Source organism: Pleurodeles waltl, chromosome 9, assembly GCF_031143425.1.
Source record: "Pleurodeles waltl isolate 20211129_DDA chromosome 9, aPleWal1.hap1.20221129, whole genome shotgun sequence".
In the NCBI taxonomy this organism is placed as follows: Eukaryota; Metazoa; Chordata; class Amphibia; order Caudata; family Salamandridae; genus Pleurodeles; species Pleurodeles waltl.
In genome coordinates this window covers 1,032,052,980-1,032,080,417 of record NC_090448.1, presented here as the reverse complement: position 1 = coordinate 1,032,080,417, position 27,438 = coordinate 1,032,052,980, and the positions used below count along the sequence as shown (strand labels likewise).

The 27,438-nt window shown below is 45.1% G+C and overlaps 1 protein-coding gene across 3 annotated transcripts in view; it reads left to right on the top strand.

Annotated features, from left to right (window-relative positions):
- LRFN5 (leucine rich repeat and fibronectin type III domain containing 5) overlaps positions 1-27,438 on the top strand; it is a 1,034,736-nt gene that overhangs the window by 154,728 nt on the left and 852,570 nt on the right. For all 3 annotated transcript variants that reach the window (XM_069208631.1, XM_069208630.1, XM_069208629.1), the window contains exon 2: positions 8,358-8,429. The gene's annotated coding sequence lies outside the window, so the exon portion shown is untranslated. The remainder of the gene's footprint in view (positions 1-8,357; positions 8,430-27,438) is intronic.

Below are 27,438 nucleotides of genomic sequence, written 5' to 3'. Positions count from 1 at the left end.
GACCACCACACTTCAGGTGGTCCAACTGCCATATTACGACCCTGGTGGACAGACTAGCAAGGGGACCGCCCTCACCACCAGTGTTGGACTTTTGCTCATGCAGGGTCCTCCCCAGTCTTTTTGCCTCCTGCCTCCTATTTTTTTCTGACCTGTTGCTGTTGGCTTTTCAACTCTGAGCACTTTACCACTGCTAACCAGTGCTAAAGTGCATATGCCCTCCGTGTAAATTGTATGTAATTGGTTTGTCCATGATTGGCATATTTGATTTACTAGTAAGTCCCTAGTAAGGTGTACTAGAGGTGCCAGGGCCTGTAAATCAAATGCTACTAGTGGGATTGCAGCACTGGTTGTGCCACCCATATAAGTAGCTCTGTAATCATGTCCCAGACCTGCCACTGCAGTATCTCTGTGTGTATTGTTACACTGTAAATTCGACTTGGCAAGTGTACCCACTTGCCAGGCCTAAACCTTCCCTTTTCTTACATGTAAAGCACCCCTAAGGTAGGCCCTAGGTAGCCCCAAGGTCAGGGTGCAGTGTATGGATAAGGTAGGACATATAGTAATGTGGTTTATATGTCCTGACAGTGAAATACTACCAATTTCGTTTTTCACTGTTGCAAGGCCTGTCTCTCTCATAGGATAATATGGGGGTTACCTTTAAATATGATTAAAGTGTAGATTCCCCTAGAGAGTAGATGGACATGTGGGGTTTGGGGCCCCTGAACTCACAATTAAAAAATACATCTTTTAGTAAAGTTGATTTTAAGATTGTGCGTTTGAAAATGCCACTTTTAGAAAGTGAGCATTTTCTTGCTTAAACCATTCTGTGACTCTGCCTTGTTTGTGGATTCCCTGTCTGGGTCAGTTTGACAGTTGGGTTGTTTTTCACCTCGGACTAGGCAGTGACACAAAGGGGGCTGGGGTGTAACCTGCATTTCCTGATTAGCCATCTCTGCTAGGAGGGAGGGGTGGAGTGGTCACTCTCATTTGAAAGGACTGTGCCTGCCTCTGACAATGCCGGCTCCAACCCCCTGGTGTGTGTCTGAGGCCTTGCCTGGGCAAGGCAGGATTTCACAAGTAGGTGTGAGTCCCCTTTGAAGAAACGTGACTTCAAAGACTAAAATGGGTATAAGAAGGGCACCCAAATCTACAGACTGGAGAAACACTTCTGGAACCAAGAGGAACCTCTGCCTGGAGAAGAGCTGATAGATGAGGAAGACGTGCTGCCCTGCCTGTGACTGTGCTTTGTGGAGTTTTCCTGCAGTGCTGCTTCTGCCAGAGTAAGAGGGCAAAGACTGGACTTTGTGTGCCTTCCATCTTGTGAAGAAATATCCAAGGGCTTGAGTTAGAGCTTGCCTCCTGTTGTTTGAAGTCTCAGGGACAGCAAAGACTTCTCTCTGCCAGCAACTGGAGTCTCTGGCGAGACTCCTGCCCCGACAAGTGGTGCCCTATCCAGTCCCTGGGCCCTTGAAAGGAAAGCTGGTGGAATCCAAGGAAATCGACCTCAGACGACTCTGGACCAACGCCGCTGCTGAATCCGGTGACGCCGCCTGCACCCGACGCCGTGACCCTCGCTGGAACGCGACGCTCTTTGCAGGCCCAACGCCGCTGCAGCCCCGCTGAAGTCCGCGACTCCGTGGAAGTCGCCGCACCACGTCGTGACCGACGCCGCTCTAAGTGCACTGATTCAACGTTTCGCACAGACACCGCGATCCCCGACTTTGCGCATCGGCTTGTTTTCACTCTTCACCAAAGGTACTGTACTTGGGGGTCTACACGACTCCGTGTCCGGCGCCGCTGGTGTCGGTTTGTTGGGAACGACTCTGTCACAACGCCGTGTTAACATCTCATCGAAGCATTTTTGTTTCTAAGCGCTAGTTTTGAGTTTAATCTTTAAAAATTCATAACTTGACTTGTGTATGTCAGATTTTTGTCGTTTTGGTCTTGTGTTGTTTAGATAAATATTTCCTATTTTTCTAAACTGGTGTTGTGTCATTTTGTAGTGTTTTCATTAAGTTACTCTGTGTGTTGGTACAAATACTTTACACCTAGCACTCTGAGGTTAAGCCTACTGCTCTGCCAAGCTACCCAGCGGGTAAGCAGGGGTTAGCTGAGGGTGATTCTCTTTTACCCTGACTAGAGTGAGGGTCCTTGCTTGAACAGGGGGTAACCTGACTGTCAACCAAAGACCCCATTTCTAACAACCAGGAACATCATTTCCAATGGGCTGAAGACGTTTGAGTTGTACATCCCCATCATGGAAAGGCTGGTGGAAATCCAATGCTTTGCAGACAGTTTGCATTCTGATGGTGCTGGTGTGCTACGATATTGGCCTTAAGGGAGTGGAGACCAATATTGAAACACTGTTTCCGCTGGTTAGCATGGCAGGAGAATGTAATACAATGTTCACACCGGTCAGCCCGGCAGGAACATTATAATGTGCACGGGGACCGCCAAACTTGTAATGAGGCCATGAGTCTCTTATCCTGAATTTAAGTTAAAAAAAAAAGACATAAGGTGAGGTTAGAGATAGCCTGCCCCCCCTAGGCCTGGTTGGTAGGGTCATTGAGGGTACTCCACTTTCCATGGCCAAAAACATATATATATTGTTTTGCCACAGATTTGTGGAGGATCTGCAGCAAAGGTTTTTAAAAGTGCAGGCTCCCACACATTCTTTTGTAAAACAAATCCCAGGGCTGGCCAGGTGCAGTGTTAACATGTATTTAATATGGAAAGAGGGGCAGAGTTAAAAATAAAGGTGGCCTTCCTACGCCTTCTTGAGGCCCTAGGTGTACAAATGATGGGAAGGGGGTATGTGCACCCTCAGACCTCAAAGAAGCCCTGGGGACCCCATCCTGTGAGGCCGGTATTTAATAATGGGAAGGGTGATACACAACCCCTCTCCCCAAGCCTCATTGAGACCCTAGAAATCCCATCCCCCAGGGGGAAAGGATGCACAGCCATCTCCTAAAGAACTGGGGCTTCCCTGTAGTTCTCAACTAAAACTTAACATGTAGGTGTCTCTATAGGGCATGGGTGACCAAAGGGAAATGTACAAAATAATTATGAACGTCAGTGATTGGGGTTTGGGCACTGTAGAGCAGTGCACAGCGCCGGGCCACAGGGTTGGCCCTGCCCCCAACCCTACAGTGCATATGGCCAAAGGCTGCGTGTGCCACAAGATTGGCTGCATGCAGTGGTGTTGGGCTTGGCCCTGTGGCCATATTGAGGTGCGGATTAGGATGAATTATTTCTCTGTCACCACAAAGTCACTTAACTTGCTGTTTGATCTTTATTATTGGATTGGTTGGCCTCCAACTGAATGTTCTTTGCTGGTGGTGGGAATGTGGATATGATCCTCCTGGAAAGAGGGTGCTTTTTTATATGTTTAGATCATGGAGCAAAGAAACTTCAAATCAATGTTCTTCTTATATTGGTACTGTCAACTTACTCCAACTATACTCCCCTCATCAGGAAAACATATTGCTGTTTCTTACATTGTTCCCCAGTCAGAAAGCGTAAGTTTAAGTATTATGGGCATGATCCCAAATATGTTTAGTGCATAATGGAGAGGTTTTATCTTGAGTCACATCTTCAAGTGGAGTACGATCAATATTTGAGAGTGAGAATGTTTGAGAGTGCAGAAAATGTGGATCGATTTGGTGTCTTAGTTTTGGTAGAAATCCATATGATATTCCCATACCTATGTGTCATGTACTTCTGTGGTGATGAAAGTGAATCTAGGAATTGGGTACTTCAAGCATGTAACTTTTATGGGCATGGTGCACAGATAGAGCCTCATCATATGTAATGTTTGAGAATTTCATAGAGTGTAACCAAATTGCTGAATGAATTTGTTTTCCATTGTAGCGTTTCTTGGTAAGTGTATTTTTAATATAAGCGAATGTAAAGGTGTGATAATAATATGTGTGGTAAAAACTAGGATGCAAAGACATGCGTGGTAAAACCACATGTGGTAATATCATGTAACCATTGCTTTGTGGTTCAAATCATCAAAATTGAAAAGACCAGGGTCCTAAACTTTGGGTAATTACTCAGTAGGGATCCTTAGATCCCAATAATGATTCAGTGGGGTCCCCAGATTCCAGTAATAAATATGAGGAGGGTCTCTAAAAGTGAAAAGCTTAAGAACAACTGTTCTATGAACTAATGCTGACAGCACATGAACAATTCTAAAGCCGTGGTTCTTATCCTATGGTCAGGGAACCCCTCAGGCTCTGCAACACCTAATCGGGGGGCACAACTACTAATAAAACTAAATAGCATTACTAGATTAATACAGTGAAGGTAAATGTGAAAATCTTAAACTGTTCTGTAATTGCAAAGTAATTTGAAATTGGAGCTTTACACTTAAATTTATATCCTCTGGTTGATTTGTGGGACCAGTGTAAAACCATCAAACATGCATTCCAATGAAACTTGTGATTTTTTTTTTTTTTTTTTGCTTATCAATTAAGTAAAATCTTTCATTATTTGTGTGATTTCGGATGAATTCTTGTTGCCATACATTGTGTATTGTTTTGCAGTTCAAATTATTGAATTTGCTTCGACAGGAGTCCTTGACTATTAGTAGTAGCTCAGTGGGTACCTGGATTCCAGTAATGATCACATCATCAATACTAGTAGGCAGTATAATTTAACAGTGTTTCCTCTGGAGAAGCATAAACTCAGAATCTACCACAGTGATTTGACTTCACTAATATGAATGCATTTATACCCAAGTGAACCCTTTTTTAGCAGCGTTAGTATAATGAAAGATTGGGAACAAAACATAAGTATAGAGATATTTGATAGGATGGCAACCTGTATCATGCAGCTTGCAAGCAGCTCTTTGATGACAGTTCATAGCTTCCTATGCTATATTAAGGTTATAAGTTATGAACTGCGAGACACAAAAAGATCTCTGTGACAAAAGCAGTAACCTACTGAGTTAGCCTCATAAAAAACAGTTCAATGATTTGCATGGTACATGTTCTTTGCAGCAGGCATATGAATCCTCTGAGTGGAAACTGCTACTGGACAAATATCTCTCCAGCTGGGAGATTAATCACCAGCGTTGTCTTGACCTTTTTAATGTTGGCTGAAAACATCAGTGAATACAAGGAACTCTGCAGCAGGTGCTTTCAAACCTGTGCTATTTCTAAACACGCCCCTCACGTCCCTCAAGTCAGCGCCAGGTGCGGATGCATTGGTTGCACCACCGGCCCTGGTGAGAGTACGAGGCAGCATCTACAATATATACTTATTAGGCACTAAGGCAGCTTTTTTAAAGTAAATTAAGGATATTGACGTCAGTGTGATTAGACAATTTTTCCTATTGTGCACCCTCCTTCAAAATCCCCTCTTGAGAGGAATTCACGTAATTACATGTATTTTTCCTATATTTGATCGGTGCCACACCCTTCACCTTGTGCACCTGTTAGGCTGTAACTGATGCCCATTGTCCGTGACACAGGCACATTTGCCTCCCTAGAAGAAAGCAGAGCTCTTATATACACTTCCTCTCACTGGCATTATGTTTTAGGTGTTTTATTACCAGAAATGTCTTTAGCCCTGTCATCCAGCACGAGGAGATGGTTTAACTGTTTCACCAAAAAGACGTTATCACTTTCCTGCCCATGAAAAATGAGTTTTTTTTCACTAGGTCTGCATCTGAAAGTGTTAATGAGCTAGTATTACACACGACAGTCATCAGATAATTTTATCACAGTCGATAAGCCGCAAAACATAACATGGGGATGGTATGTATTAAGTTTAAAGAAGTACATTCATGTACATTCCGATGTGAAATATTTCCATGCTTGCAGTTTTTTTTTCATTTCCTTTCGCACTCTGTACCTACTCTTGCTTCTGTGCGAATATTTACCACCTTTTAAAGGTATCACATTTATGACAGTATTAGACGTTCATTCTAACAGTTGCCTGTGTTACTAGATCGAGAGTTTTCGAAGGGGAATAATTACCGAGACATCACATCTACCTGCTAATGGTCTGGCGAGGTCATCAGAGGGCACAGGAATATTACATGCTCACAATTTTGTTTTGATACACATACTCATAATATGTTTGGTCCTTGATGTTTCATTTTAGTTGATGTTGTTATAGTTTTAACTGTGATAAATTTCCATCTGTAGATATTGTGTACTGTTTCACAGATTCACCTTGAAGCATAACAACATCGGTAGTAAAACTGCTCTAAGTAAATATAATCCCACTCATGACAAAGCCTATGCAGAGAAAGGGGTATGTGTAATGCATCTGTCAGCCTAAGATAACCAACCGATGGAAATTCAATAGCAAGTTCCAGGCTGCTGAAATATTATCTCAGCTTTGGAAGCCACTGCAAATCCTAGACCTGTGGCAAGCTGGGAACACATGGAAACAAGATATTCAAATGCTTCCCTGAATTCGATAATGCACTTTTGATTTATGCTTAAAATGTACAGGAGAGTGAAGTATAACAAAGCTATGAAGTGAAGGTTGAGCAGGGGCAAAGAATTATAGCCAGCAAATAAATCAATTGAGGGAACCATTTATACTCTCCAGTGCAATAGGCCATCTATATCATGTGCTAAAGCTAAATCTTTATTATGTGGGGAAATGCATAACATTTGCATATGCACCGAAGGTCAGTGTTGAATAGAATTACACTGTACATTATTGCCTCTTTCATGAAACGCTGATATTTCAGATTTATTCTCGCAAACCACTACCAGAAAGAACACACCATGTCTTTATTTTTTCTTGAACGTCGTAATTTCATTATGTTAAACCTAGTAAAATCAACGTTCAGCTCCTTCTCACCAAACACTCAATACATTTTGGATGTTTTTCCAAGCAATATAAGCATATACGAACTGATTTTAATATGGTGGTCGTTTTGCTATATTTAAAACAAATACTAATTCTAAAAGTATTAATATTTTAATGACAATGCTTGTTGATTTTGCTAATTAGGTCAAATTTGGATTACGAGCTAGACCATCGTTTTTAAAATATATTTATTAAACGTTGAATCCTCATGTTTAGTGTTAAAAAATGTGTACTCGTGTGTTTTTTTTTTCTAACGGCTCACGTGACAAATACATATATTACATGTGGCTTTATGTAATGTAAACGTATCCTTTTTTTTTTTTTTCGCGATTTAACATGATACACTTGACATACATGATCCGGATGCATAAGGGTGTAAAAGTGAGTGTTCACATTAGCTAGAGTTGGGTTCATGTTGTAATACTTTACTACTGATATACAGACTCCAGTGCTTGATTAAGCTGGTGGGAGCCACCAGCACTTATTTTTGGGGACCTGAACTTATTTTTCCACAAAAGATATTTACCGAGTGCCAGAGGGGGAAATCAAACAAAAATAAGGGAGGAAGAGAAAGATGGCAAAAAGGCCACAAAGGTTGAAAGCAAGAACCTGCCAAAGTTAGATAAAGGGGCAAGGGTGTGTTGTAGTGGATAAAAGAGACAGGTGAATTTAAGACTCACTGCCTTGGTATTCGGGGCGCCAACATTTAATTGGAGCAGCTGCCGTCTTCTGAGCAGTTTCGGGCTCTGGCACTCATTATTAATCAAATTAAGCTCTGACAGACTCACTTATTACTGACAGGATTGACTGCTGGAGACAGATTTACAGGAAAAAATGGATGGGAAGAGCTCCTCAGTGAGAAGACGTATGGAGGAAGGAGCTTTGACAACCATTGGAAATATATAATATGCATCAATGTTCAATGATTCTGAAACGAAAAGCACATAGGAGCTTCCATATTCTATGTAGACCAAGGCCAGACTAAAATAAAAGTGAGGTGAAAATAATGATCACAATAGCTCAACACAGAAAGGGGCTGTGACTATGATGTGGCCACGAGGGCATGGATCGGTTGTGGCAGCCTCTTGTACTCTGAAACCAGCCTCTAACCCTAAAGGCCATTAAGAAAGTGTGAGAGTGGTAAATTGGCTAGTCCATCCTGCTATAGACCAACTTAAACTGGCTCATCTGACCCTTTGTATCCTGTCTATGTGAAATTCACCCACCTCTCCAAGGACAATTAACTCAGGGGGATGTAGTGGGCCATTTTGGGGGCGTGCTGAGTGGCAGTTGGGCTGCCAAGGTTGCAGTGCTCTGACCGCCACCAGGTACGGCGGTCCATGGACTGACGCACTCATAATCAGGTCCTTAGATGTTGTGCATTGTACACTTTGGCAGATCTAGGACAAGGGGTAATTGCTAGTTTAGTGGTGCGTGTATTTTTATTTGTGTTTGTTGAAAGCAAATATTGTTGTACTTGTGTAATGGACCTGTATGAAATAAATGTTTGTTTCTTGTTGCAGGTGACAGCACATGCCCCTTGAGGACTTACCTGCTAACTTCAGTTCAATATTTGAAAATCTTTAGCAGATGAGGTAAGAAACAGCTAATTTGTATGAAAAAAAGCAAAAATACCTTCAGGCCGAGATGTTTACACGTTTCATATATGATCTTTTGCATGCTTCTCCTGGCAAGACAATGCAGTTATTATTTATTTAATACTTAGAAGGAAACTACCATTCACACCCAGGGACACAGCAGGAGAGGAGGCTCCTTCAGATAAATATGTCAGCTAAAACTGTTGTGCTGTCCAATTTATTATATGGTGATTAAAAGGAGAGTACCATTACAAACCAATAAGAAGACAGAAGAGGATGCTGGAAAAGATGCTGCAAGGATCCTGGTTATGGTTGAAATGGGTATGATTGGTGACCCTTAAGAAACGAAGGCATCACTGACCTCTTTATGTCAACTTAGTTATCACATGTGTTAAAAATGACAAATTATTTCTCACTCATAAAACATACATCAGTGTATATATATTTTCTTTCATATGGTGTATTTATGGTGTATTTGAAATGATTTGCATTGCTTTCAAGGTAAATTGCATGTTTCTAAACAAAAAGAGGTGCCTCTTAAAGAGTATACCATAATACTCTAAACTTTTATTGTACTGTTGGGCTTAGCTGCCTCTGCAGGGTCACCCGCAAACATTATTCCTTCGCCCTTCCTGTTTTCTGAATTGTATTTTTGTTGGCATTAGGACTCAGGTGTTTGTGTTCTCTCCCTAAAGCATGGTACGATTGACATAACATTTTTCAGGGCAGAAACCTTCCTTTTTGATACATGGACATCACCCCTTAGGTAGGCCGTAAAATCCCATAGGGAAGGGTGCATTGTATTTAAAAAGGAAGGTACAAATAAGGTAGTCACAATTCTGAAAATGCCCTTTTTAGAAAGTTGCTATTTTTGCCCTAACCATTTTGTTCCTACTGCGAGTGTCCTGGGTCACATAACAGTGAATAGCTTAGCTGTTGGGTTTCATGTATTCTTCCCAGACAGTGAGACAAAGGGGGACTAGGTTTGGCCGAATGGGCCATCCTGCCTGGATGGCTGGGGATGGACCTGCATCTTGCCCCACTTACATTTCAAAGCACTTGCCTCCAGCACACACAAGGGAACCTGATACTAGTCTTTTGTCACCCTAGACATCTTGAATCTCTGACAGGGGAAGGGAAGAGTGTTCCAGAACCAAATGGCGGGAATAGTATATGGAATCCTTCCACTGCAAAGGCTAGTATCAGTTATAAATATTAGCTCTCCAGAGCCACTATTCAGTACACTCCTGGACCTGTGGACATTACAGAAAGAGGACTGCCTTGTTCCTCAGAGAACTGCCCTAACGGTTAAGGCCTGTCTTGTTCTGTTGCTTGATGCCTACCTTGTTCCTTAAAGGACTGCTGTGCTGCTACCAGAGAAATGTACTACTGCTTGAGACCTACCTTGTTCCCCAGAGGTCTGCTTTGCTGCTTGGGGTCTGCCTTGCTGTATGAGAAGGAAGAATAGACAAATTCCCTTCATCCCAGCCTAAACTACCTGAATCTAAGGGCAATTGTCTGACCTCTTATTCTGAGCTATAGGGATACAAAGAGCTCCAGGGGCCACCCTGCAACTGGCCAGCTGACCTGCTGCACTGGACTAACCGGGACCTTCAACTAGACCTGCCTGTACCCTACTGGCCTCTGCTCGATTGAGTCCCTGATTCCCAAGTGGTGCCTTCCAAGCCCTGGACCATTGCTGGCATCAGAAATCACTACTCCTTGCTAAACTGGCGGTTCCATCAAATCTGAGTAAAGTCATTGCATAGCAATGCTGGGAAGCCCTCTCAGTGAGCCAAGCGTGGTCCTGTGCCCAGCCTGTGCTCCATCATGATCAAACAGAATTTTTGACCTTGACCAGTGCAACCATTTACCCACAGTTAATGTTCTCTGCTTTTCTGTGCCTTTTTTGTTTAAGCCTTTCAAATTTAATATCCCTAGGTCTATATATTAGATTTTTGTCATTCTATCATCATTTTCTTTAATAAAATGTATCCTATTGTTTTTTTTAAAAATGGTTTAGGATTTTTCTTGTGTTGTGTTTTTACTTTATTGTTGTTTGGGTGCTGCATAAAAACTTTGCTCCGTGTCATTAGGTTAAGCCTGACTGATTTTGTGGCAGGCTAGTATGGGGTTAGGCACAGATTAATTTAGTGACTTTTGTGGTTCACCCCGGCAGGGACAGTGATTTTTGCTTGAGTAGGGTTTTCACCCCTTCAGCAAAAACACATATTCTTACAACAACGCAAACCTTCAATAAAACCAATAAAAATGCATTATCTTTAGCATCCTTAGAGTTTGAGTTATTCGAATTGTGAAGCCTTTTATCAGATTAACATTACAACGTTCCTGGGTGCTGTTTCAGGCAATAACATCGTTTTCAGTGGCAGTACCTTTGCATTCAAATGCACACAAATGCAGCAGAGTCCACACACGTTTTCCTTGCTTCTTGTTTAGCCTAGTAACATTGTTTAATTCAGCATTATGTCCACCAAGACCTCATAGACATGCAACCTTAGAATGAAGCAGGTTCAGTTACCAAATAGGTGACTAAATATCTTACATGCCTGTGGATCATTAATGACATGCGGTAGCATAACGTGAAATGGATTGTTATTGTTGAATAGTTTGTGATATGACATTAGTATGTTACTCACATGCTAGAAAAGGTATCATGTGGTTACACTGTGACTCGTTACAGGTTATACAATTCATTGCAGGTGGTTGTCTCGGCTTCTTTGTTTTACTGCAGTTGTGCTTGCATGGCTTCTATCTTCTTTCCGTTAAATCCTGACAAGGCAGATATTGATGAAGTCCTCTAACCTGTGTCTGGCAGATCGAATTGATTAATGGGGCTAGTAAAGCCCTTTTCAACCTGGAGTTCTTCATCACAGTTACAGCTGATTAGTCTTTGGTCATGAAATACCAGGTCAAGGACAGGATCAGCAGGGTTGTTTTGTATGTTTACTCCATTGCTCCAGAGACTGCTATATCTTCTTATAAAAAACCTATTAAAGCCACATTCATACCTTTATTTTCACCAGGCTAAAGTACAAAATTCCCTTCGCTTTCCTGTTCGTTTCAAATGAGTTAAGATGTGTGCAACATATCAATTAAATGACAGTCTCTGCTTACCCACAGAAAACATAAGATATGTTTTGAACTTTAAATACATTTGTTGATTGATAAACATATTTCTCGACTTTACATCATAATTTTCACTGTATGAACAAAAATCATTGCCACCCTAAACTGCATGCCGATGTCATTACAGATGCATACGTGGACCTAGGTTGAGAAAAGAGTTAATCGTTCTCATGTCAAGCAAATACTTTTTGAGAAAATACCCAGACTACTATATGTGCTAGCATCATCTCTTTTCAATGTATTCCTGATAGATTTGTCACGGTATCTAGGCCTTGGAGGAACTATCCTTTCCTGAATATTTGGCAACCATATTTCCCTTTAATAACGACAAAGCAATATTCCAACCTTTGCTTAGTATTCACCAATTGTATCAATATCAATGTAAAAAAGGAGCAAGACCTTCACGCTTGTGCGAAAAAGAAGCGCTACATACATGGAATTTGTATGAATCAAATGTAGATCATGCAAACTCATCTATGACATTGGTCTTGCATTCTCTATATTTTGTGCTAAAAACTCATAGGTATGAATGATACAAAGCAAATTCTTCATTGGTGTAATGGGAGGTTTATCAAGATTTGTGCTTGGACAGAGGTCATACAGGAGACCGAGATCTGAGGGCATAAATGTCTTGTTTCCCTAAATTTCTAATGGATTGTCTTTTGACACTTAATTATTGTCCTGTCGAAGAACAAATCTATTTAATTTTCATGCCTCTAAATAGGCAACAAAAGCTGAGTGGCCATGCCTCCGGCAGTGTATATTTGAAACTTACATACTTGATATCGTTTTTTTTTAATCAGTTGTTAGAAATGGGCGCATTGCAGGCGAGCGTCGATTTTCAGCAGCAAAGCCGGCAGCGCGTTGCTTTTTCAGCTGCAGATCGGAGTCGCGTCGATCTTTCCCCCACACAGCAGTCGGGCGTGGATTTCTTCCTCTTAGGCTACCAGCTTCTCCTTTCAAGGTCTCAGGAACTGGATGGGTGCCACTTGGCAGAGTAGGAGTCTTTCCAGAGACTCCAGGTGCTGGCAGAGAGAAGTCTTTGCTGTCCCTGAGACTTCAAACAACAGGCGGCAAGCTCTAAATCACGCCATTGGAGAGTTCTTCACAAGAAGGAAGGCAACACAAAGTCCAGTCTTGGTCCTCTTGCACAGGCAGAAGCAGCACTACAGGATAGCTCCACAAGGCACAGTCACAGGCAGTGCAGCTCTTCTTCCTCAGCTCTTCTGTAGGCAGAGGTTCCTTTTGGTTTCCAGAAGTGTTCTAAAGTCTGTGGTTTTGGGTGCCCTTCTTATACCCATTTTGGCCTTTGAAGTAGGCCTACTTCAAAGAAAAGTCTCTTTTTATTGTGAAATCCTGCCTTGCCCAGGCCAGGCCCCAGACACATACCAGGGGGTTGCAGACTACATTGAGTGAGGGCAGGCACACCCCTTTCAGGTGTGAGTGACCACTCCTCCCCTCCCTCCTAGCACAGATAGCTCATCAGGAAATGCAGACTACACCCCAGCTCCCTTTGTGTCACTGTCTAGTGAGAGGTGCAACCAGCCCATCTGCCAAATCGACCCAGACAGGGAATGCACAAACAGGCATTGTCACAGAAATGGTTTAAGTGAGAAAAAGCTCACTTTCTAAACGTGCCATTTTCAAACACACAATCTTAAAATCATCTTTACTAAAAGATGTATTTTTAAATTGTGAGCTCAGAGCCCCCAACCTCCACATGTCTATCCGCTCCCAAAGGGAATCTACACTTTAATCAGATTTAAAGGTAGCCCCCATGTTAACCCATGAGAGGGACAGGCCTTGCAACACTAAATTAATTTTGCATTATTTCACTGTCAGGATATATAAAGCACATTACTATATTTCCTACCTTAACCATACACTACACCATGTCCTTGGGGCTACCTAGGGCCTACCTTAGGGGTGTCTTACATGTAAGAAAAGGGAAGGTTTAGGCCTGGCAAGTGGGTACACTTGCCAAGTCGAATTTACAGTTAAAACTGCATACACAGACACTGCAGTAGCAGGTCTGAGACATGATTACAGAGCAACTTGTGTGGGTGGCACAACCAGTGCTGCAGGCCCACTAGTAGCATTTGAGTTATAAGCCCTGGGCACCTCTAGTGCACTTTACTAAGGACTTACTAGTAAATAAAATATGCCAATCATGGATAAGCCAATTACATACACATTTTGTATAGGAGCACTTGCACTTTAGCACTGGTTAGCAGTGGTAAAGTGCCCAGAGTAACAAAAACAGCAAAACCAGAGTCCAGCACACATCAGCAACCTGGAAAACAGAGGCAAAAAGTTAAGGGAGGCCACGCCAAGGATGAAAAGTCTAACATCAGTTATTACTCAAACAGTGCTATTATTGCCAGCATGCCTTGTTGGGAATGTTGGTAGCTGTGTGTCAGTGTCTGGCTCTAAAACCTCTAGGTAAATAGTAGAAGCCTTGCTGAGTTATCTGGCGATAAAATGTTGGGGTAAAGATTTTAGACCTACTGGTGGAAGATGGGATTAAGACAATCATTGGAAAATGTCATTTTTACCATGTTTTATCAGTAATGTGATTAATGTTGTTGCTATAGTTTATTAAATCTAACCCTTCTCCTCAAGCCCATCTTTTAATCTGGACCTAACACATTAATTACATTTGGCAGTATGTTTCATGCTGATGGTTCAATTCAACGTCAGCAGGAATGATACTGCTGTGCCTAGTATTGCAAATCAAGTGTCATCCTAGGTCCTCCTTGCCTCTCCTTCGAAGTTTGTAAGATCTCTGAAAATATATCCAAATTATATTTTACCTCAGATGGTAGGCCAGTGTCACCTAGTTTTGGATAACCTCAATTCTGGTTTAAATATGTGTATTGCGAGGTTCTGCAGTCTCTGTTTAGCATGATTCATGACCCATACATAAGCACCCCACCTTTAGAGACAGACACTCATGATGTTCTCATGTTCTCACAGAACCATGCCACCAGACCAAAGTACTGTTCTCCACATATGCGTATGTGACTGCTAACGTTCATAGGCTGTTTCCACAATGATTGTGAGGTCAAACTGTTCCGCTCAGTCGGACCCACAAAAAATCCATATCATTGTGCTTGACAAATGCTGGTAAGTGTATCAGAGAGTTCCAACTTGACAACAGATGCCATCCTACCATGACCAAATTACATGTCATAAAAGCCTCAGCCATTAGATTTAGCAGCTGAGGGTCAGCCATAGAAGAAATAGTTTCAACCTGGGACTGCTGGAGAATTAATTGTTTGCTTATGTTTTGGCAAGGAGTTATAACGTAGAGATCACGTGACCGTTACCTAGCGTTGGTAGACATTTTATAACACGCCTTTTTTGCAGACCTGAGGAGTAAGACAGTGATTTATCATTGATTGAATGTGCTATATAAGAGCAGTTGCCCTTTTCTTTGACTATTGGCATGGCTTAATATCTGTAGGAATACATTTTAATCATAGTTGAATTACCCTGCGCTCGAACGCACAGAAACATCTCTTGCTAACCGACATCCACTAGGATGAGAGAAGTGCATTTCTGTTCATTTTTATTTCGTTGGTGGTTAAGCAGAGAAACTCGTCAGACCTTTCCTCAGAAGCAGGTGAGCCATTTTTCTTTTGAGATGGCTTGTACCGTCCTGGATGATAGTAAAATTACTCCTTGAGTAAGCCGATGAGAGGATTATACTGTGCGCTGTGTCTTTGAAGTGCTTTTGTTGATAAGTAACCAAAGAGTACGTGTCTATGTTTAGCTCTAGTGACTTTCCTGAGTGCAAGTGTGTATACTGCATATTTCTGATAGATATGCCAGTGAGCCGCCATGTATCAGTCTAAATAGCACTTCAGTTATTTTATGCACTTTGGGGGGTGGGCAGGAGCAGTGTATCCTTGTAGTGAGGCTTGTAAAATGTGCTTGTTATCAGTAATGTAGCAGTTGAGTAGCACATAATTCACTTCATACACTTTGGGGTGCTTTCTGTAGTGTCCTGCTGGATACGTTGTAGTCTTTAGCCTGTTATGCCCACCCTACACCCATCCATCACAGGTGCCAGCAGTCAGGTGACCCTGCCAATAAAGGGGCCGGGGCACGTGCCCAGGCCTGGTTGCATATGCTATCACTATGTCTGTGTGTCCTCCTTTGTGCTCCATGCGGGCCTAGGGCCCAAGACCCTACACTTTCTACTCTTTTTTAGCGATGCGCACACACAGACCTTTATGTTTTAATGTTGTACCTTTCAATGTGTTTGCGATTAGTGACGTTTTTAGACACTTGTAAATAGTGTTATGGCTCTTTTTCATGTTTTTAGCATGTTGAGCGAATACTTGTGATGTTTTTTATTAATCACACAAATATCAAATAATTAGTTCATTGGTAGGGTTATAGTACTTTGGCCTCCCTCTAAAGAATACTTTTGATGATGGATTTTTTGTTGTTGTTTATGATGGACATTAAAACCTCTAAACTATTTCAGAGTTGAGTCAATACCCTTTCACTTGTGCCTGTGTAATAACTGTTCTATAATTATAGATGTGCATTTGTGATGCACAATGTGTCCTGCAGTTTGAAATATTGAAGTAGTAGGTGAACTGGGTGAGATAAGAATGACTTCAGGCCTCGTTCATTGTCAAATCGTAGAGTTAATTCCTCAATCCGCATTTGTAAAGCGCGGCTACTGGGTCTTAAGGCGCTCCTCGATCATGGTTAAGCTTGCGAGATAAATTCAGCCATCACTCCCTTTTTGTGTGTAAAAGGCCGCTTTATTGGAAACAGGTGCACTCACAATATTTCGCCCTTGGCCTCATGCCTTACAAAACTAAAGCCTCACTATACATAATCTCTTCTATCAACACTCCCCCCTCCCCTACCCCCTTTCCCCCCTTTGCACTTGCCGCTCATTAGTCCAGTCCTCCTTACTTCCTGCTCCTGTCTAATCTGTCTAGTACCTTAATAGTCAACTGCTACCGTCTTGAGCGTGCATGTCTCCAGCCCCTACATCTGCATATTATTTACGTAGCCCTGCTACTGTCCACCCTCATTCAATCTGCCTTTGTCTTGTCTTATTTTCTTCCCATCCGTTCTCATCTGTCATGTGCCCGTTCTCTGCCTCCGCCTGCACCTGCTCCAAGCGACAATACAACAACCCCTCCCTGTGCACCTCTTTCCAACGTGCCAAACGAAACATGACCAGCCAATTAAAACTACAAAAACCCCAGTGTCGTTGAAATGTCGGGTGGGAGGGCGGGGGAAAAAACCTGCCACCCGGTAACTGCTCACCAACAAAATGGTGACAGTTACAAAATGTCGCCCATATTTATATAGTAGCCAACTGCTACTAAAATAACGCACCCCCATAGCCCAAAAGCGCCCAAAAATGGCGCGAAAGGGCTGTCCAATCTCGCAAAGATCCCGGGGGGGAGACTGCCGTTCGGCGCTCCGCCCCAAAACCCCCTTGCGAGATAAATTCAGCCATCACTCCCTTTTTGTGTGTAAAAGGCCGCTTTATTGGAAACAGGTGCACTCACAATATTTCGCCCTTGGCCTCATGCCTTACAAAACTAAAGCCTCCCTATACATAATCTCTTCTATCAACACTCTCCCCTCCCCTACCCCCCTAGCCCCTCCCTTCCCCCCTTTGCACTTGCCGCTCATTAGTCCAGTCCTCCTTACTTCCTGCTCCTGTCTAATCTGTCTAGTACCTTAATAGTCAACTGCTACCGTCTTGAGCGTGCAAGTCTCCAGCCCCTACATCTGCATATTATTTACGTAGCCCTGCTACTGTCCACCCTCATTCAATCTGCCTTTGTCTTGTCTTATTTTCTTCCCATTCGTTCTCATCTGTCATGTAATAAATGTCTCGCCGCAAACATTCCAACACAAAAACTTGAAGTAGCTGCAGCACTTGCAGATCCCTGGCTGATTACCGGTTTACCACCTGCACCACTGTCATGTTATCCACCCGGAACAGCACTCGTTTGTGTTGCAAGCATTGTCCCCATACACACACTGCCACCACCGATGGGAACAACTCCAAAAAAGCGATACTCCTGCCCCCCGCTCGCCATGTCTCCGGCCACTGGTCCGCGCAAAACTTTCCCTGCCAGTAAATTCCAAAACCTGTCGCTTCCGACCGCATCCGAAAAAATGTGCACGTCCCACTCACACAAAGGCCATGCTTGAATCGGAATTCCATTGAATGACTCCAAAAGTACACGCCACATTCTCAGGCCCTCTTTGACCCCTGCTCTAAGGCGCACGTGATGATGTGGCAGCATGCCTCCCGAGAGAGCCATACCAAGCCTCCTGCAAAATGTCCTTCCGGCACGAACAACCCTGCAAGCAAAATTCAAGTGTCCCAACAGCACCTGAATTTCCCTCACTGTTACTTTCCGCTTTTCCACCATGTAGTGGACCGTCTCCAACATATTCTGTTTTTTATCTGTGGGCAGCCGAGCCACCATGGCTACTGTATCTAACTCAGTGCCCAAAAAGGACAATGCTGTACAAGGCCCCACCGTCTTCTCGGGGGCCAGGGGCACACCCAGGTCCCCCATAATAGACTGGAATGACTGCAAGGCTACTTTACAGGACTCAGACTCTTTCGGCCCTGCAATGAAAAAATCATCTAAGTAGTGGGTAATAGACGTATGTCCCATTGCCGTTACAAAAACCCACTGCAAAAAGGTGCTAAAACTTTCAAATAAGAAGCAAGAGATGGAACAACCCATGGGCAGTGCTTTGTCAACATACCAGCTGCCTTGAAATTGAATTCCCAACAATTCAAAATCTCTCGGGTGTACTGGCAATAGTCTAAATGCGGATTTAATGTCTGTTTTTGCCATAAGGGTGCCCGGACCCAATGAGTCAACCATTGCCATTGCCACGTCCACAGTGGCATATGACACCTTAGTAAGCTCTTCCGGTATGAAATCATTCACGGATGTCCCTTCCGGCCAGTACAAATGGTGTATCAACCGATATTGCCCCGGCTCCTTCTTGGGAACCACTCCGATAGGGGAGACAATTAAATTCTCCAACGTCCAATCTGGAAAAGGGCCTTCCATTCTCCCTTCAGACACTTCCTTTTCAAGTTTGAGCCGCACAAGCTCCTCCTTGCCCTGAACGGAACGCAGATTTTCCGCCCATCTACGTTGTCGCGGTCCGCTATACCCCAATTCAAACCCTTCTGAAAATCCTTTCAACAGCAATTGACCCTGACTCTGCCGCTCATACGAGCGCAGCCAAAAGCTAAGCCTGTCCAACTTAATTGGCGTAGTAGCTTTTTCCCAAAGTGCTCTGCCCCCTTGCCTTGGCCTGTCCTTGATTCCCCATGTTATGCCCTCCTGCCGCCACTGCCTGTTGACCGACGCTGGCTCCCCGGCGCAGTTGGTGAGTGGATGTTTACCCCCACACTTGGAGCATTAATGTCTAAACTTGCAATACTCCCTAGTGCACAGTCCCTTGTTAAAATCCCAGCAGGCTCAGTTTTTCTTCCCTGTAGTACCTGCCGCAACTCCTTTCTCACCCGTGTTGTTACCGAAATTGGCCCCACTCTGGGTGGGGCGATCCCGAAAGGGCCGAAAAATGATAGGCAAACCGCTGGCCGTAAAAATGGTCTTCCCAAATTTTGCTGGACCCATCGTATGTTGCCATAGATTCGTGTCAATTTCGCCCCATTGAGCCTCCTCGTCCGCCACCATGCGCGCTTGAAACTCCTCATCATATTGTGCCCACGCATAACCCCCGTAATTTAAGTACGCCTTCCGAATAACGTCCATATACTTAAATAAAGCCACTGCCCGCTCTGGGAAACGTTCGCAGTAAACGCTGGCAAAAATTAAAAAGGCCGCCGTCCAATTCTCAATGGTCACCGGGACCTTAGGTCGCTTAGCCAACTCAAACTCTTCCTCCTTTGACCCTTCCTTTGCGTGCACTTCACTATGGAGCAACTTAAGCATTTCAACGTACTCCCCTTTCCATATCTTCTCTTTCGTGGCCTGCATGAGATGTGCTCCTAAGGGTTTCGCTGTCCCCATATACGGTAACCGCTTGTGTTTTCCGCTGACCTTGCCCACTCCAAATTCCTCCCCCTTCTTGCTAGGGTCCTCTTCTTTCGCCGCACTCACCTGCTCCTTCACTTCCTCCGTAGCTACCCCCACATCTGCCACATACACACCTTTATGTAACCGCTCGCCTGTGCCCCCGATGCCCTCCGTCCCCACTGCCACCGCAACGTGCTTCAAAACTTCCGCCTTATTACCTTGTTGCAACAACGGGGGCCGCTCTGGAACCGTCCGTTTTGCTTCTTTCTTCTCTCTTTTCTCCTCTGACACCTGTAATGACTGATGGACAGCATTAGACTCCCCCCGCTGCCCACCATACGTCCTCCTCCCGTATTTCACCTTCCTCCACACTATCCTCCTCGTAATCCAACAGTTCCTGCTCCCCTGCATCGTCCCAGTCAGTGTCCTCCCACCCCTCCCAAAGTGCGCCCTCTTGATCAAATCCTCCAGGCGCGCCGCCGGCTTGCGCGGTCGCCGCGGAGCCGCCCGAGGCCCCTCTCCGCTTGATGCATGGCCAGGCCGTTTCGCGCTACTCACCGTCCAACTGGTGGGCGCAAAACCCGATCCAGTCTGGCATCGCCTTGCGCTTGCCTTGGCCCACACCGTCCCGTTGCCGTGTCGAGGTGTCATCCAGCTAGCCGCACTGGGCCCCGCCTTCTCTTCCTCCCAGGGTGCCGAGCCCGTCAAGAGCTCGCCTGGGTCCCCGTCCTCGCTCCCTCTTCACTCCCCCTGCAACAGTCCCAAGGTAGTATTGATAAACATTCCTTCGCTGCTGTCCTCCTCACCTAAGCTGCACCCACCCTCCTCCTCTCTATCCGCCTCCTCAATGTCTGAGCTGCCTGTACTATAACCACATGAGACACCCATACCTTCTCTCCCTACACCATATGTACGGAAGGGCGGGAGCACCTTAAGGGTAATCCCATCGTCTTCCACTTCTTGCTCCCCTTCATCACTCCATTCAAGGATGTGACTCCACTCCTGTACCCGATGAGCTATCTCCTCTGCCCCCTCCCCTCCTTGCCCGTACTGAAACTGCCCACCCTCCTCCACCTTATACCCCCTTCCTCCTGCCCACTCCGCCTCTCCTCTATCCCTTTCACTTTCCCCTTAGAGACCTGCTTCCCCTTTCCCTCCTCCCGCCCACCACCCTCCTGTCTGTCCTTCCTGAGTCCCTGTGCCTTCCCTACTGCCGTGTCCCCAGGCAGCAAGGGGGCGTGTTCAGCCACTACTTTCCCCGGCTGCGCGGGGCCCGCCGTACCCGACCTGTCCTCCCTGGTATGCCGCGCCCCGAGGGGCGTGGCCGCCGCCCTCTTGCTCCGTCCGAAATCGAAGCCGGGGCTGCCCCCAGGCCACCCCCAGCTCCTGCAGTCATTCCGGATTGCAGCCGCACCTCGCACGCCTCCCGCACCCCTAACGTCCCTAACCCTGCCCCTCCCCCCGCCCACTCTCCTCACCTGCGGCGTCGACCGCAGTCTACTCCTGCGCGGCGGTGAGCATGCCGCTACCGCCGCTGCCACGCCACTCGCCGTACGCCGCACGGGATGATCCCGGCGGGCGGCGTCTCTGACCACCAGATCGAGGCGCCCGGCATCCCTCAGGAGTTTCATCGCCTGAAGGACGCGCCGATCCACGCCGTCAGCCATACTCCAAATATCGTCTCCCTACTGCCAAGACCTTCGGAAAAACCGGTAAGAAGTTGGCCCTGCCGATAATTGACTAACGTCCTACTTCTACCTTACTTGCTGGTCAAAACGCGGACCAACCTCTATTAATAGTCTTGTAATCTACTAACTCCCTCACTACCTCCTGTCCACCTGCCACAGAAAGACCTGCTACCTGGCCACGGGAAAAAGCCTGCCACCCGGTAACTGCTCACCAACAAAATGGTGACAGTTACAAAATGTTGCTACTGTCCACCCTCATTCAATCTGCCTTTGTCTTGTCTTATTTTCTTCCCATCCGTTCTCATCTGTCATGTGCCCGTTCTCTGCCTCCGCCTGCACCTGCTCCAAGCGACAATACAACAACCCCTCCCTGTGCACCTCTTTCCAACGTGCCAAACGAAACATGACCAGCCAATTAAAACTACAAAAACCCCAGTGTCGTTGAAATGTCGGGTGGGAGGGTGGGGGAAAAAACCTGCCACCCGGTAACTGCTCACCAACAAAATGGTGACAGTTTCAAAATGTCGCCCATATTTATATAGTAGCCAACTGCTACTAAAATAACGCACCCCTATAGCCCAAAAGCACCCAAAAATGGCGCGAATGGGCTGTCCCGTCTCGCAAAGATCCCGGGGGGGAGACTGCAGTTCGGCGCTCCCCCCCAAAACCCCCGTGCAGAAGTGCCACTGCCAAGAGAAAAGAAGTCAGGGAAGGATCGTGTGACGTCACAGAAGGCTCCACACAGGTGGCCTTTAGAAGCTCCACAAAACGTACAACTCTTGTGGTGATGAAACATTCTAAACAGTGTGTGGCCCTGTATTCGGACCGGGTGTCAACAAAATGCAAATTAACTGTTTTACGCAGACCACGGCTCCCGGTAAATCAAGGTATAGTCAGACACTTCATTACTTAGAGCACTCAACCTGCGCATTCTGTTTTACGGAACAGATCTACTGCAGTACTAAAATGATGAGCCGACAAAGACCCCTGGCAGCCATTTTGTGTGCCAGGCACACTTTTTTGTTTGCAATATGGATGTTATTATTTAACTGTCTATGGATATTTTTATTTAAATGTCTATGCGAAAAACTTTGCAAAATACAATCTTCCTGAGTGCTGTTTCAGACAGTAACATCGTTCTCAGCGGCAGAACCTTTGTAGGAACATAATCGGGGCTTCGCCTGGCACACGGTTCGCGAAGCCTTTCTACCAGAGCTTCGACTGCCTGCTTCAGCCCTGCCATATTTTCTGAAAAACACACCCTTTCAGATCTGATGAATTCCCACTTTCCCTTGATAATGAGCAAGCTGCTATTACTCAAGTCTCGTTCTGCTTCTATTTTAAGAACGTTATGAATGAAGATCTTGTCCATGAAAGATGTAGTCAGAAAGCTGAAAATGATAATGAGATCATATCACGTTGCACGAGCATTCTCTTTGCATGCTTCGTCTGACTGATGCACAGTGCCCGGGCACAGAACATTAGTACCTGTATTTCATGATTCCTTTTAGAAAGTTGTCTTTTGTGAAGCTTTCATTGAGCGATTCCGCCAAATGCGCCCGAAACCCCTGTTATTTGCGCTCGAGTGAAAGGCAGGGCTGTGCCGTAAAACACAGGGAAAAGCAGGAAATAAACCCCGAGAAATATAGCAAATGGGAGCTGCCGCGCGCAGAGATATAAGGCTTCTCCATTATTTATGAAAGGCATGTTATCTTGGAGCAGAGTTGTCGGATTGCTTTTGAAATTGTACTTGATAAATACAGCTGTGATTTAAGCTTCATGTACAAATAAGACCGTGAGTTATTTGTACTGGGCAATGTGTGGTACCATACGCGTCTTACTGAGGCAATTTGTACCTGCAAATTTCGCTATATTGCGCCTTATCTGAGTTGATGCGCGCAGACGGCGTCCACGATATGCTGGATAGACACACAGCCCTTCGCAGTTTGTCACTGACACACTTGTTTATGAGAACGAAAGTGTGTGGATGTTTATTGCCAATTTGTTCCATCATTTGAAACTGAAAGGATACCTGAGGAACACCAGGCTGTGTATATCACTGAATGTGCTACACTTCACACAGGCACCTCTGTCAAATACAAGTGCCCTGCTTTGACTCATCCACACATTTCAAAGTATCTCTTGCAGTATATTATCTGTCTTTTTCTACGGCACTGTTGGCTAATGGAGATGGAACTTTAATCGTATTTATTAAGCCTTTGACCTTGGTACACCTTTGCATGCGCAAGAGTCGCCCTTTCTTTCTTCGTCTTCGTTGGTCCGTACATTTATAATACCTACTTTAGTCCAGTTCTAAACAGTGTTCCAGTTGTCTCCACTGTTCTCAGTTCCACTGTTTGTCTGTACCATGGGTACGCATGGCATTCGGAGTACAGGAATGCAGCTTTAGTATCAACACCACCTGTCCAACCATCTTCACTATTCATCGATTATATCTTCAAAAATGAGCTGTACCCTGAGAGTTCGGCACTTTGGAGGCTCTGAATCCCCCTATTCTTCTCTCAGTCAATCCAGGATAGCTTAAGTGACCAAGGTAAAAACTAACATCATTGCCTTGACTTTTGTCTTAGATCCAGGTTTCTTCCAACTTATGGTGTATAAAGATGTGCCTCCCACACCTTTCCGTGGACCTCACTGTCCTCACTAATAGCCTGTCCTGATAACATAAACATACAAATATCACGGACTAAAACAACAGATTGCTATCCCCTCACAAAGAGAAGTTCACTATATCACTGTCCTCCCGAATGAAAGACCAGATTCAATATTCCAGTAATTGACGAGACTTTGGAAGCTTGCTGCACCCACAGATTTACAGGCATTTATACTTCCACCAACCTGAAACTTGTCTGGGAATCTTTAGGAAGATCAAGAGAGTGACACTACTCCACCCAGTGAGCATCTGGTTAATGGTGGGCATGGAGGCAATGTGCTGTCAGAAATGTTTGAGAACTCTGTAACATGTGACTCCCTGGTAACAAGACCAGGTGAAAATTCTTCAGCCACTCTATTCCTACATCACTTGTAACCTCACCAGGACTACCTAGCCCCATGACTCAGAAATCCGGTAGGAATTGCCATTCTGTAGTTGGTACACATTATTTTTCTATATTCTCTTCCAGGCGTCATCAAAAATTTGCAAGTACTAATGTGTTTACTTTCCACACACGTTTATGTGTTTTTTCGAAAATATGTAAAAAATCCTACGTTTATTTCTTTGTTTCCATTCCATTTAATTTAGTAAGAATCACATTGTGAATAGTCAGCATGGCAGCATATCTGTCAACATTATTTGTTGCTTTGTCTAAAGTTATTCTCCACATAGGTGCGCTTGATACAATCCATTTCAATGTATGTCAAGCCCTGGCCTAGCACTTTAAAATTAGGATAACTTTAAAAAAGAAGCAACACGTTGTGCATGAACTCTGAGTTTTTTGTAAGGTGTTCCTGTAGGATTTTTTAATGTGTGTGGCAAATGTTTATATTAATAATTGAACTCCCGTTTTGGAGATTAATAAAGTCCTGCTTTAAAATAAAAACAGAGCAGTCTTTGCTTCTCAGAGAGGTAGCATATTTATGTGAAATATTTGAGTGTGCCTGTTGGACTTTTGCTTATGCAGGGTCATCCCCAGTCTTTTTGCCTCCTGCCTCCTATTTGTTTCTGACCTGTTGCTGTTGGCTTTTCAACTCTGAGCACTTTCCCACTGCTAACAGTGCTAAAGTGCATATGCTCTCCGTGTAAATTGTAGGTAATTGGTTTATCCATGAATGGCCTATTTGATTTAAGAGTAAGTCATTAGTAAGGTGCACTAGAGGTGCCAGGGCCTGTAAATCAAATGCTACTAGTGGGCCTGCAGCACTGGTTGTGCCACCCACATAAGTAGCTCTGTAATCATATCTCAGACCTGCCACTGCAGTGTCTGTGTGTGTATTTTTACACTGTAAATTCGACTTGGCAAGTGTACCCACTTGCCAGGCCTAAACCTTCCCTTTTCTTACATGTAATGCACACCTAAGGTAGGCCCTAGGGAGCCCCAAGGGCAGGGTGCAGTGTATGGATAAGGTAGGACATATAGGCCCTCATTCCAAGTTTGGCGGGCGGCGGTTGCCGCCCGCCAAGCGGGAACCGCCAATTGGCCGTTCCGCGGTCAAAAGACCGCGGGGGCCATTCTGACTTTCCCGCTGGGCCGACGGCCGCCCGCCAAGGGAGCGCCCGCCGGCCCAGCGGGAAAGGGCCTGCAACACAGAAGCCGGCTCCGAATGGAGCCGGCGGTGTTGCAGGTGTGCGACGGGTGCAGTTTCACCCGTCGCGCTTTTCACTCTCTGCTAAGCAGAGAGTGAAAAGCATACTGGGGCCCTGTTAGGGGGCCCCTGCACTGCCCATGCCAGTGGCCAGTGACAGCCGCGGTCGGAATGGGCAGGGAAGCACCGCCAGCCTGTTGGCGGTGCTTCCGTCATTTTAGCCCTGGCGGTCGCGGACCGCCAGGGTTAGCATGACCCCCATATTAATGTGATTTATATGTCCTGACAGTGAAATACTGCCAACTTCATTTTTCACTGTTGCAAGGCCTGTCTCTCTCATAGGATAATATGGGGGCTACCTTTAAATATGATTAAAGTGTAGATTTCCCTAGAGAGTAGATGGACATGTGGCGTTTGGGGTCCCTGAACTCACAATTTAAAAATACATCTTTTCGTAAAATTGATTTTAAGATTGTGCGTTTGAAAATGCCACTTTTAGAAAGTGAGCATTTTCTTGCTTAAACCATTCTGTGACTCTGCCGTGTTTGTGGATTCCCTGTCTGGGTCAGTTTGACAGTTGGGTTGTTTTTCACCTCACACTAGACAGTGACACAAAGGGGGCTGGGGTGTAACCTGCATTTCCTGATTAGCCATCTCTGCTATGAGGGAGGGGTGGAGTGGTCACTCTCATCTGAAAGGACTATGCCTGCCTCTGACAATGCCGGCTCCAACCCCCTGCTGTGTGTCTGATGCCTTGCCTGGGCAAGCCAGGATTTCACAAGTAGGTGTGAGTCCCCTTTGAAGAAAGGTGACTTCAAAGACTAAAATGGGTATAAGAAGGGCACCCAAATCTACAGACTTTAGAAACACTTCTGGAACCAAGAGGAACCTCTGCCTGGAGAAGAGCTGATAGCTGAGGAAGAAGTGCTGCCCTGCCTGTGACTGTGCTTTGTGGAGCTTTCTTGCAGTGCTGCTTCTGCCAGAGTAAGAGGGCAAAGACTGGACTTTGTGTGCCTTCCATCTTGTGAAGAAATCTCCAAGGGCTTGAGTTAGAGCTTGCCTCCTTTTGTTTGAAGTCTCAGGGACAGCAAAGACTTCTCTCTGCCAGCACCTGGAGTCTCTGGAGAGACTCCTGCCCGACAAGTGGTGCCCTATCCAGTCCCTGTGCACTTGAAAGGAAAGCTGGTGGAAATCCAAGGAAATCGACTTCGGACGACTCCGGACCGACGCCGCTGCTGAATCCAGTAACGCCGCCTGCACCCGACGGCGTGACCTTTGCTGGAACGCGACGCTCTTCGCAGGCCCGACGCCGCAGCAGCCCCGCTGAAGTCCGCGACTTAGTGGAAGTCACCGCACCACGTCGTGACCGACGCCGCTCTAAGTGCACGGATTCAACGTTTTGCACAGACACCGTGATCCCCGACTTCGCGCATCGGCTTGTTTTCACTCTTCACCAAAGGTACTGTACTTGGGGGTCTACACGACTTTGTTAACATCTCATTGAAGCATTTTTGTTTCTAAGCGCTATTTTTGAGTTTAATCTTTAAAAATTCATAACTTGACTTGTGTATGTCGGATTTTTGTCGTTTTGGTCTTGTTTTGTTTAGATAAATATTTCCTATTGTTCTAAACCGGTGTTGTGTCATTTTGTAGTGTTTTCATGAAGTTACTGTGTGTGTTGGTACAAATACTTTACACCTAGCGCTCTGAAGTTAAGCCTACTGCTCTGCCAAGCTACCAAGGGGGCAAGCAAGGGGTTAGCTGAGGGTGATTCTCTTTTACCCTGACTAGAGTGAGGGTCCTTGCTTGAACAGGGGGTAACCTGACTGTCAACCAAAGACCCCA